A 12,881-nucleotide genomic window follows, 5' to 3' on the forward strand; every position below is an offset into this window, starting at 1 on the left:
CAACCAGAAAGCACCTTTCCACCTGGGAAAACAGGCTTGCGGAGGCTCTAGCTTCTTGGTTCACCTTAGACATTCAGGATGCAACTTAAAACACTAAGATTCATTTTGACCCCCCTCTGCTGGATTTGTCTTTTTTTTTTTTTTAACGTTGTGCCTTGACTTAAGTCATTTCCTCATTTCTGGGTCTACATTCTGTGACAGGTGAGCATTGTTTAAAACGTTGGGGTGTTTCACATCAACCAATTAGAGAAAATATTCCGTGGATCTTTATTTATTCCTCAGTTAAGGGGCAGATGATCTGATCCCTCTGTGCCTCTGTCTTCTCATCCGTCCAATGGGAGTAATGAAATCTGCCTCGGAGGGAAGTTACGGGGAATAAATAAGACCGTCTCTCTTAGACACTTGACCACAGTCCTGTCGCACAGGAAGAGCTCAATTAAGAAGGAATTTGGTTGCCATTCCTCCTACGGCGTCATAGAGTGTAATTCATCTGTTTACTTGAAACTTGAGGTGATCTGGTCCAGCCCTCTGTCTTTCAATGGACCTTGCAAGGTTTGTGAAAGAGGCCGGAGTATTCAGAAGTGGGTCCCAAACCTCCAGACTCCCCAGCCATCTTTCACCTCCTGTCTGCTGGAGAGAGAGTCTGGTGTCTTGAAGGATTCTTCTGTGCCTCGGGGAAGCTCTCAGGTCCTTCCGAAGATGACCTCAACCTGCCCTCCCTGTAGGGTCTGCCCAGGACTTTCACTGAAAGTGAAACCCCCCTCATCCCTGGCAAACTGGTGGGTTAGTCACCCTACCTGGCAGGTTCCCCGCCACCGTGGCCTCTCACTCGGAACCACCTCCCTCCCCCACACCCTCTTTCCTGCCCCCTGGGCTGTGCTCTGTGCTCCCACAGTCCCCTGGTTTCAATGTCCCAGGTTCATTGACATTTCTCGCTTGGCTTGTCCACCTTCTCAACTAGACTCTGGGTCCCTTGAGGCCAGGAACTATGTCTTGCCCTATCAAATTCAGTCTTGCATTCCCCAGCAGCTCGCAAAGCTCAGAGCAGAGACTCAGGAGAGGCTGGGTGAAGGCCGGTAAGTGGAGGCAGGGGAGAGGGGAAGGACAGGCCACTGCTCAGAATCAGGGAGGAGCAGGTGTAAAGAAGTTCCAGGGACTCCCTCTCCTTTCGTCCTGCTCAGGATCCAAGCCCAGGAGCCCCTGCCCTGTCCCTCTGGGATTCCACACCTGTGCCACTGCCCCAGGCATGCATAGAATTCACCAAGAGTCCTTCTCTTGATTACAACTGCGGGCTGGGCGGATAATGTGGACTCTGACCTTGGTCAGCCTTTGTCAATGGGCCTTTATTAAACTCCTGAGGCCTAAAAAGAATGAAATCTTGCCATTTGCAACAACGTGGATAGAACTAGAGGGTATTACGCTAAGTGAAATAAGTCAGTCCGAGAAAGACAAGTATCATATGATTTCACTCATATGTGGAATTTAAGAAACAAAACAGATGAACATAAGGAAAGGAAAAGAAAAATGAGATAAAAACAGAGAGGCAGGCAAACCATAAGAGACTCTTAAATACAGAGAACAAACTGAGGGTTGCTGGAGGGGTGTTGGGTGGCTAGGCTAAATGGGGGAGGGGTATTAAGGAGAATACTTACCGTGATGAGCACTGGGTGTTCTATATAAGTGATGAATCACTAAATTCTCCTGAAACACTTATTACACTATGTTAACTAATTTGAATTTAAATAAAATTAAAAAAAAAAGAAAATTAAAAAAAACGCCACCTCAGACACATTTAATCAGAATCCTTGGAAGTGGGTCCCAGCGATCGGCTCTTGAACAGGTGGTTGTGATGTAAACAAAAATTGCAGACACCTGTGATCTAGTTGCAGTATTTCCCCCACCTGCTGCACTCCCAGATACCCCCCACCCCCACCCCACCCCGGACCGGACCCCTGGATCACATCTTACCAGAAAGGCAAATACAAGCCCAGTAACTTCAGGGCAAGGGACCAGGGAGGAGACGGAGCTGCCCAATGGCATGGTCACTCAGAAAGCGAAGCATAGCAGGACGTGGCCTCTCCCCAGCCTTGGGGGAGACCCCAGAATCTAGAGTCGGCAAAGGGGCAAAGGCAAGCTTCAGAGCAGCCTGGCCAAAGGTCCTAGGCCTTCACTCCCGTCTTCCAGTACATGGTCTTCCTGGAAGCATAAAGCCAATCGTTGAGTTTTGATTTTTTTTCAAGTGTTTTGGTTTTTTTGAGAGAGAGACAGAGCATGAGGGAGGGAGGGGCAGAGAGAGAGAGGGAGACACAGAATCCAAAGCAGGCTCCAGGCTCCAAGCTGTCAGCACAGAGCCCCACGTGGGGCTCGAAATTACGAACAGTGAGATCATGACCTGAGCCAAAGTCAGACACTTAACTGACGGAGCCACCCAGGCGCCCAAGTTTTGATTTTTTTTTAAATTGATCCTTGGGTATTGTTAACCGAGAGCCAGACCCCAAAAGAGGATTTCAGGAGAGCCCCAAATTCCCTGTGTAGAGGGTTGGGGGCGGGCAAAGTCCGTACTTCTCTGGAATAAGGCAGTGTAGAATAATGGTTAATAGTGTAAACTTCAGAGTCAAACACTGAGATTGAAACTTGGTTATACCAGTTTACAGCCTTTGGCACAAGTTACTCAACCTTTTCAAGGCTCTGTTTTCTCATCTGCTAAATGGGGATAATGATAATACCCTGTAGGGTTGTTGCCTGGACTAAATGGATCAGTACATGTAAAGCACGCAGAGCAGGATTAGGTAAATAATGAATATCATTGATCATTAGCTGTTAGGACAAAATAATAGCTTTGGGCACATTGTCAACAAAAGTCAATAATACAAAATGAAGTTAAAAATCACTAGGGGTACCTGGGTGGCTCAGTCGGTTGAGTGTCTGACTCTTGATTTTGGCTCAGGTCATGATCCCAGGGTGGTGGGATCAAGCCCCATATGGGGCTCCGTGTCGGGCTCTGCACAGAGCATAGAGCCTGCTTGAGATTCATTCTCTCTCTCTCTCTCTCTCTCTCTCTCTCTCTCGCGCGCCCCCGCCCCCTCTGCTCTTCTCCCCCTCTCTCTCACTCTCAAAAGAAAAAAATAAATAAACACTGAAGTCCTCTGGGAGGTGGTTGGAGTGTGGCCTCACCATTGAGGAGATCTGAAGGCTCTGCTAGTCAATGTGGGGCTGGAGACAAGTAACCTCACTCCCTAATTGACTCCCTTATTAACTCTTCTGGCAAATGGCAGCAGTGGCTGTGCTCCTGGGACTTTTGTGAGGATGGCTTGAGAGGCCGCATGCAGGGACTCAGCACAGTGCCCGACACGGAAGAAGCATGGGCACTCCTGAAGGCTCCACAACCACTCCCACCGTTTGGGACCAGTAGGGGTTCCCTACAGCATCTCCTCTACCCTTTCCCCAAAAGCCACCTTCCATCCCCCCAAAGCAGTGGGGGAAATGGCCCATGGAAACCTCCTTCTGTCCGTCCACACTCTCTGATAAGGGATAACTTTTCTGCAAGGAAGGGCGGTAACAAAGACCAGCCTCCCAGCTGTTGGCCTCCGGGTGGAGAGGATCAGCCATTGCCCCTCAGAAATGAAAGGCTTTCTTCGCCTCATTTAGTCCCCTCCCATTCAGCGAATGTGGCTTCCCTCTACTGCCTCCTGCCCCCCCCCCCCCATCCCCCGGGCTCTTCCCAGCCCTGCTCCACACACATATCTCTGGAGCATCAGGGCAGCTCTGAAGACAGCTCAGGTGCCCTGGAGCCATCAGAAGGTGCCAGAAAGTCTGACACATCGATTCAGGAAAGACCTGCCCTAAAAATAGAGTCACAGAATCTCAGGCCACACAGAAGTTGGGAACCCTAAGAGGACATCTGGTCCAGCCTCCTTTCAGGGAAGGACTCCTGTAAAGCCAGCTTCCACGTTCCCAAACACAGGCTCTGGGGCCCTCCCCAGAGATTTGGCTGTGGTTCTGGGGTGAGGCCTGGGCCACTGGAGGTTGAGGAGCATCTCGGGTAACTCCTGTGATCAGGCAAGTGACAGCATCCCTTGCATACCTCTGGGAATGGGGAGCTCACCAATCCTTCTCAAGGGTGGGGGAGAGGATGCACTTAATGGTTAAGAGTGTGGACTCTGCAGCCAGATGTGGGCAGGAACCTCAGCTCTCCCACATGCTAACTCAGCCGCATTCAACCAGTTACTTAACTCTGCTGAGCCTAATTTCTCATCTGTGGTGTCGGGACACTAATGAACTGCAGGCATCTACTCCCCAGGTGGTCAGGAGGTTTACTTTAGCCCATGGACAGGAGAGCGCGTGGCATCATGCTTGACCCCATCCTCGGGAAACCCCTGTGAGAAAATTAATAACAGCAACAACAAGAAAACAGTCTTCCGTGCTTTCCTAGCTTAGGCGGACGTGCGCCTGCCCAGGGAGTGTATCCAGGCCCTCTCCCTGCCGTCCCCAGTCCCACTCTCTAATCTCTTGTTTGGGATAGCTCTCCAGGCAGATGCCACTTTTTTTCCTTCCGGCTTTATTGAGATACGATTGACAAATGTGAACTGTAGATATCACAGGGGTACAGCTCGATGTTTTGATACACATGCGCACTGTGAAATGACAACCACAATCAAGCCAATTAACGTATCCATCACCTCACACGCTTCTCTCTGTGTGGGGGTGTGGTGGGACCTCCTGAGCTCTGCTCTCTTAGCACATTTCAAATACAGGATTTGGAATTATCAACTCTAATCGCCACGCTGTACGTTAGGTCTCCAGAACATATCCATTTTATAGCTGAAAGTCTGTACCTTTTGACTAACCTCCCCCTCTCCTGTGCCTGCTCCAGCCTTGGTAACCACCAGCCTACTCTCTGTTACTAGGGGTTTGGCTTTTTTTTAAGATTCCACATGTCAGTGAGACCATGGACTCTTTGTCTTTCTCTGTCTGGCTTATTTCAGTTTAGCATAATGTCCTCCAGATTCATCCACGTTGTCTCAAAAAGCAGGATTTCCTTCTTTTTGAAGGCTGAATAATATTCCATTCTGTATGTGTGTGTGTGCTTATATACAAATAATATATATAATAACTATGTATATATAATATACATATGTATATATACATATATGCATTATATCTGTATAGATACATATATACATTGTATACATTATATATACATACATACATTGTATACATTGTATATGTGTATCTATACATATATTGTATACCTTATATATGTATAGATACATATATACATTGTAGACATTATATATATGTATCTATACATATATACATTATGTATGTGTATATATACACATTATATATATAAACTATATATACACACATATGTATATATATACATTATATATATATAAACTATATATATGTGTATATATACACACATATATAATGTATATATGTGTGTATATATATATATATATATAATACATGCACACACAAAATACAACACATTTTCTTTATCTACTCTGTCTACGACTCTTGGGTTGTTTCCATATCTTGGCCACACCCCACAAGGTTTTTTTCTGCCCCTTGAATATGAGGATCCCCAGGCTGGGTGGCAACCTGCAGGGTTCAGTCTGAGATCTTCCCTCAGACCTCCTGTGGTGCCACAAATCCCCAACACTTCACATCTTTACTTCTAAAAGGCCCCGTGAAAATGTTTGTGACTGAAAGGAGGAAACAGGGGACTTAGGGGCAGCCAACAGTCCATTAGAACACTTAGCTCAGAATAAGTTGCAGGAGGAGAGCAAGTTGCCAAGGGAAAGGCCCGGGACCTACGCTCTGAGTGGGATCAGCATCCAGGGGTCTACAGAGGCTGCCAAGCCAAGGTGGCTGGATCCCAAGTGGCCTCCTGGTGCTAAACATGTGTTCTCCCCTCCCCCACCCAGTCCAGCTCTCCCTGCCCCCCCCCCCCCATTAACATGTGCCCCGTGATTTCTGGAGTAACAGCTTCCTCTTTTCCCAAGAGGCAGAGGACCCCTGAACACTTCGCACCGGCTGGTCATCGTAGGATGGAAGGTGTGATGGATTTTTCCTAACTCTGGGAGGAGCCCAGGATCTGCCCCTTGGTGGGTGGTCCAGAGCCCAGGCTCAGGAGCCAAATGGCCTTGGTGCTGATCATGCTTCGCCGCTTACTACGCTAAGCCTCAGTTTGTTCATCTGTAAAAAAGGAATAATAACGGGTATCCACCACACCGGGTTACTTTAAGAAATAAATAAGACAACTCATATAAAAGTGTCTAGCAAGCCTTTGCTCCTGTTACTAATAGAAGCCAAAGCTCTCCTGACCTGTATGGAGAATCAGACGAGAATGTGCTTTGCTTTGCATCTCGTGGTTTGAGAATAGGCAGAGCTGGTCTGCCTATTTCCACAGGTGGGAAATATTTGGTCTAAAACACTTGGTCATTCTGGGTGTCAAAGCATCACACAGTGTCCCCTAGAGCTGGCAGGCTGGCTGGGAAGACTGGACAAATAACTATGGACCAAAGGCTAGGGCTCGGCCACCAGTGTCCCCCCCCCCTGCCCCCCCCCCCCCCCACGCAGAGCTCATGTGCAGCACCCAAGTGGTAACACCTCTATTACTGGAGGTTAACTGTTACTGGGGCTGTTGCTAGAGTGGCCCCCTGGAGCCCTTTGTGACCCTGGGCTCTGTCCATGGCTGCCACCCCAGGAAGGGGATGATCGGTCTCCACGTCCTTTGCTCTGTGCTTGTGGTAGGACACTCTGGGGGCCCATGTGCAGCCCTGTTCCTGGGGTGGGATTTGGGCACGGCTTTGCGGCAGGAGAGGATTTCTGGTGACCTGTTAGCTTCCAGGGACATGAGGGGGTGTCTTTTCTCTTCCCAACAGCCTTGAGCCAGGGATTTGACACCACCCAGGGATGATTTTCCTTGTGTTTGCATTTACGCTATGGGAGGTTAAGCCTGATGTGTGGTCCTCCCGGGGCTTCCCCGAGAGGACCCCTGCCTTGCTGTCTTCCTCCCGGCCCATTTATTTTGTGACCACCCTGGGCTGCTGGGGCCACCAGTGGCCAAAAAGAAGATCTTTTAACTGCTAATAAAGAAGACATCCTGTATCCCACACTGCACTGAGGAGCAGTAAATTTTCTAACAGAGATGGGAGATCAGGAGTCAAAGCATGAAATCACAAAGAGAAATACCCTGTTTCCCCGGGACTCGCTGAAGTATTCCCAACTTTGGAATGGCCATGCTCGCCTCCTGTTGAGGTCTGAGAGTCGTAGCTCAAAAGCCTGGCGGGGCATAGGGGGTATCCTGTCTCATGATGACAGGTCCTGGGAAGGCAAAGGCCCCTCCCAGAATGCAGGATCCTCCTTTCTTTCAGGAAGGTGATTCTGCACATGAGATCTTTGTTGGCCCCTCCCTGCTCTGGGCTGGGGAGGAGATCTGTACCACACAGGGGGCCCAACCCTGCTTTCACGGGTGAGGAACCTGAGGGGAAGTGACTCACCCAAGATTACAGCCAAATGAATCCTAGGGGGAAATCACACCTCGTATTTCAGAGTTGGACAGAGTTGCATCCAAGTTGTGCTGTCCGATCCTGGATATACAACCGATCTTCCTGAGATCCACATTCATCCATATAAAAATAATACCTCCTTTTGCAACACTGTTGTGAAGATGAAATTACTGTTTACCATGCTGGTCTGTGGTAGGTCATCAACTATCATCCTGCGAGCCCTCCCCTCCCCCTCCCCCCACACAGAGTTATTAGTCATTCATTCCCTTCTCTGTCTGGTTCCCACAATACTCGTATTACTCCTTTTGGGGCACTTTCCATTATTTTATTATAATAATTTGTAATATTAGATGAAGATGTCTCTTCATCTCTGTGAGCACCTTTAGGGTTAGATCAAAGAGGATCAAACCCCCATTCCATTTCTTTTCTCATCCCAGCCTGAGTCCCTAAACTCACACACAAGTGCCCATGCACACACACCCCCAATCCATTCTTAATAAGATGGCCGACATTGTACATCATTGGCCAATGGTGGCAGAGGTGGCATCAGTAAAGTTGGGTACAAAGCCCTTGGCCTTCTGGTGTTGACTTCTCCACTGGGGGAGGGGGACCTGCCCCCTCTTCCTCAGCATCCTGTGTTCTTCTGTTCTCTCTCCTCCCTCTCATTTCCCCACTAAAATAGGAAAATGGCCCATAAGCCTTCAAGGAGCCAAACAGGGTGGTAAGGGCTGGGTTCGGTTTTAAACTTTTAAATAAATTGAAGTGTTTGAGCTGAGTGCTTCTCAAAGTATGGTCCTAGGACCACACTCATTAGCATCACATAACAGGCTTGCTGACACACAGTTTGTGGTCTGAGTCAGAATCAGGTAGTGGGAACCTGGAATCTGCATATTTATGAATCCAAAGTACATCTCAGACTGAAGTTTGAGAACAGATGGATTGAGTCTCAGGCTCTACATTTTGGGGGACTAACCACAGGCTACAGAAAGAGTGAAGAGGGGATAGACGCACTGGCCTCCCTTTAATCCTCAGAAATGCCCCACAATGAACACACTGATAATGAACTTGGCTTCTTTGAAGCAAATGGGATGTCCAGCTCACCTTTGTTCTTCCTCATCGTTGTGTAGTGTTTGCTGTTTATATTTAAACACAAAACAAAACAAAAAACTTGAATGTAGCTTGAGGACCAGCCTTCTACATGATGCAGGTAAGTCACTGATGTGAACTCAAGGGCACCAAAGAGACCTCCCTGCCCTCCCAAACTCTCCCCCAACATGCTGGCCCCACGTCTGAAATTCCATCATAGGTACTGCTAATGTTCTTTGAGTATGGCTTCGTGTTTTGGGGGTCCCCAGAAATGTTCCTAGGAGTGCCGGCTCAGCTGTGATCCATTGTTAAGCTACACATAATGACGCCCACAGCTTTTCCTAACTCCCCCACTGCTGTGTACTGTTGGTGTTCTGCATAGGGTTCTGAAAGCCAGATGATGTGCCTGTCCCTCTCAGGCTACTTTCTAGATTCTTCATTGTATAGTAAGCTAACATGACCAGAAAATTACAATCATGCCCATCTACCTTAAAACAACCATTTTTATTCTGTAATGCTTTTCTACAGTCACTATCACTGTGCACCTAAGACTTTACACACATGTCACCAAGGCCTGCAAGCTGTTTCTAGGTTCTTCCTTTACCTGATACTATTTCCTCTGCACATCTCTCCACGCATCCACTTAGACTTCACTATTATCCTTGTTGATGGTGAAGTAATGTCTCATTAGTTTGACAAAGCAAACTTTGCTTAACTGACCCTGTTTGGTTGGGCATGTGGGCAATTTCCAGATTTTCATCATTCTGAATCACACTGCTATAAATATCTTTATACAAATGGCTTTTTAACTTTTGACCAATTTCCTGGAGACAGCTTCCCCAGAAGGGCATTTCCCAGGACCCTATTGGATTTTGAGCTCCTGGAAATCAAGAACTGCACTTACTGTTTCCCTGACATTTTGTATCTCCTATGCCTACTTTTCAACCCCCTATCTCACCCAGGACAGAAATGTGTCCATCTGCATCTGCTGAGGAGGTTTCTGCATCTGCTGTCTGAAATTGCGGGGAAGAAAGAGAGTAGCCCTATCTTTCCTACTGTCCTTCTAGAAAGGAACTGATCATCTTTATTCAAGAAATACATGAATCCTTGAAGGACTCAATGGCTGGGACATTGTCCGATGGTGGTTGGGAGGCCACTTCCAGCAACTGCTGAAGGAAGGACCCTCAGTGCACTAGGCTGGCTGCCCACGTGTCAGCCTCAGAGTTTAACTTGGTTAGTTTTCCTTGAGAACCGTTGTGGGTCCTTTTATTTCCTAGAAGTAAGTGATGAGGACAAGGAGAGGTTTTTCACCCCAGAAAAAAAAGGCTCCTGGACTGAAAGAGCCCAAGACCCCAGCGTTGAGCAAAGGTGAGGTCTGAGTTATTTCTAGGAGATCAGGAACATTTCATTTTAAGCTATATGCATTCAATAAACAGATTATCAGGAATTAATTTCCCGTTAGTGGGACTCCTCATGGGTCATAAGTGCTGTAACAGCTCTCATACTGGGGACAACATGGGCCCTTGGAGTCCCAGCCTTGCCACTCACCCACTGTGTATCAAAAGATAAATCACTGACCTCAACAATTTCCTTGGAAGCTGTGCAGTGGGAACAGTGCTGGTCCTCAGGGGTTCTACAGAGTCACTGTGAGGTTCAACCATGTATGCATGAAAGTGCTTCATAAACACTAAGCAAATGGCATGGATTTCTGTTGTTTATTAGTATTTGGATTACTATCTTCGGCTAATTGGAGAATACTTCTCTTGTGCTTTTGAATGGGGCTATGACCTGTGTCTTTGCTTAGAGCATCAGGTAATTGAGTTTAACAGCTCAACCTAGTCAAGAAAAGTATTATTTCAATCATCATGTATTGAATGTTACTTTATGCATAAGACACTGAACTTCCTCAGGAAAGAGGAGAGTCTGGGTACCAGACTCTTCCCCATCCATTACTTTATCCATATTACATCCTGTATGATAGAAAGTATTATTCCCAAGTAATGGAACAGAAATGACTTGCAAAATGTCCTATCTCTATACATGCCAGGGCTGAGATTTGAACTTTGTTTGTCTCTCTCCAGGGCCTATCCCCTTGCCCCAATATCTTGCTCTCTACCTGTCCATGGGGTCTTTAGTCTAGATAATAATGGATCAAGGCATATAGATAGTAAGTATGGGAGGAAGGAGAAAGTACAATAATAGTTTGCTACATGCATCGGTTAGTTGTTGCTGCATAACAAACGACCCCAAAATTTAGTGGCTTAAAATAATAAGCATGTATTTAGCTCTTAAGTCTGTGGGTTGGCTAAGTGGTTCTTCTGGTCTATGATGGCCTCACTCATGCTCCTGTGGTTAGTTGTGGGTTGCCTGTAGGTTGACTCATTGATCATGGTTGGGCTTTCTCACATGTCTGGGGCCTCAGCTAGAACAATAGGGCTAACTCAGCTCTGCTTCATTTAGTCTCTTATCCAGTAGGCAAGCCTGGGCTTGTTCTAATGGCAGAGGCAGGATTCCAAAAGGACAGAAGTAAGACTACTTGGGGCGTAGGCTCAAAAGTGGCCCACTGTCATTTCTGCTGGCCAAACAAAGAAAGAAGCTGGCTCTGTTTCAAGGAGTGGGAGAGTAGATTCTTATTCCTGATGGGAGCCCCTACAAAGCCACATTGCAAAGGGCTAGATGCAGAGAGGACGTTAACTGAGGCCATCAATGCAATAAGTCTACAGTCCAATAGTTCTGTTCTACATATCTTATCTACATTTAGGTATGTAATCCTCATAACACCTGTATGAAATGGGAACTTTTGGTAGCCTTACTTTACAGGTGGGGACATTGAGATACAAACGAATTCAGCAAATTTACCCAGAGTGGTACAGCTGCTAAGCGACAGAGGCAAGATGAGAACCCAGAACCCACTCTCTTAGCCATTCATGTCTCATAGTCAGGTGTGTTCACGGCACAGTCCTTCCCTGGGGAGGGACAGAAACCAAAGCCATCAAGGGAGACTGGACAGGTTACACATCCCTCAATGCCTGATTGTGCAGCTCTAGCAGGTGGTCAGGTTGGCCAACTTACGTAACCAGGTTCTCCTGAGGAGGCGCTGAGGGAAGAGAGGTAAGCAGTCCTGGAGGGATAGCACAGCTCAGCCTGGAGCATCGACCCCCAGATCACTGAAAGTGCTTGTTTTGTTGCATTTAACTTTTTAGAAAGGTCCCCTGCCTGGGACTTCCCGTGTCTGGCTCCGTCTGCGAGCTGTTTGTCTGGGAAGAGCTGGGAAGCCCTTGGACCTCAGAGGCCCGACTGCCACGTCAGCTCAGTATTGTCACAAAAATAGCCCTTCTCAGGGAAGGCAGGTACTTCCTCTGGCTGTGTTTCCACCACCCCCCCCCCCCCCGCCCCCTGCAGCCCCGCCTGGCCCTCAGAAGAAAAGAGACAAGAAGCACAAGCAATGGGGCCGGGGGTGAGGGGGCTTTATGGGGACTCAGCAGTAACAAAAGGAGGAAATGAATATGCAGTATTAGTAATTACACTGTACACATCCCAATTTGTATTTCAATATGTCATTTCCATAATAAAACTGCCAAAGCAGTAGCTAATGACACGGACTCATGTCAGGGAGTTGGCAGAGGAAGGGAGGACAGGGGCTTTCTTTTCCCTAATAACAAAATTGCCTTCAGTGAGAAACTCTTTCATGGCAGACGGCTGTTTCCAAGGTAGATGTATTCCAGGAGAAGAGGCTGCAACCCAAGCCTTCTATGGAAAAGGAGCCACGGTTGGCTGGCCAGCTGTTGGGAGCTCCCGGAGTGCCATAACCGTATGGAGTTGTATTCCAGGGAACAGAGGCAGTCTGTGGGACCCTCAGGCCAGAGAAGAACAAACTGAGATGGGCTTTGGGCTTTGGAAAGCCCATAAGATAAAAGTATGAGCTCACAACAGCCTTGTGAATCTGACCATGTGGTCCAACCCTCCCCAACCCACCCTATAGCTGAAAACCTCTGCACCATTGCACCTACTGTTTCTTCCACGTGAAGTGCCCTTTCCCCTTTGCCTACCTGCTTGTTTGTTTGAATTCAGTGTATGGTCACCTCCCGAAAAGCCAGCCCCGACCACCAGTCCTTAGCGTCAGATTCTTGTTCTGGAGGGATCTGCTCTCCCTCTCCCAGATTCAGACATTTGCAGCACTTGCCCAATCCATGCAATTGTCACTTCTCTTTCCCCCGTCCCCCTGGACTGTAAGCCCCTGGGGGGCAGAGAGCCCCGGTGGCGGGGGGGGGGGGG

The sequence above is a fragment of the Herpailurus yagouaroundi genome, unplaced genomic scaffold (assembly GCF_014898765.1).
Source record: "Herpailurus yagouaroundi ecotype Mexico unplaced genomic scaffold, PumYag 163, whole genome shotgun sequence".
Taxonomy (NCBI): Eukaryota; Metazoa; Chordata; class Mammalia; order Carnivora; family Felidae; genus Herpailurus; species Herpailurus yagouaroundi.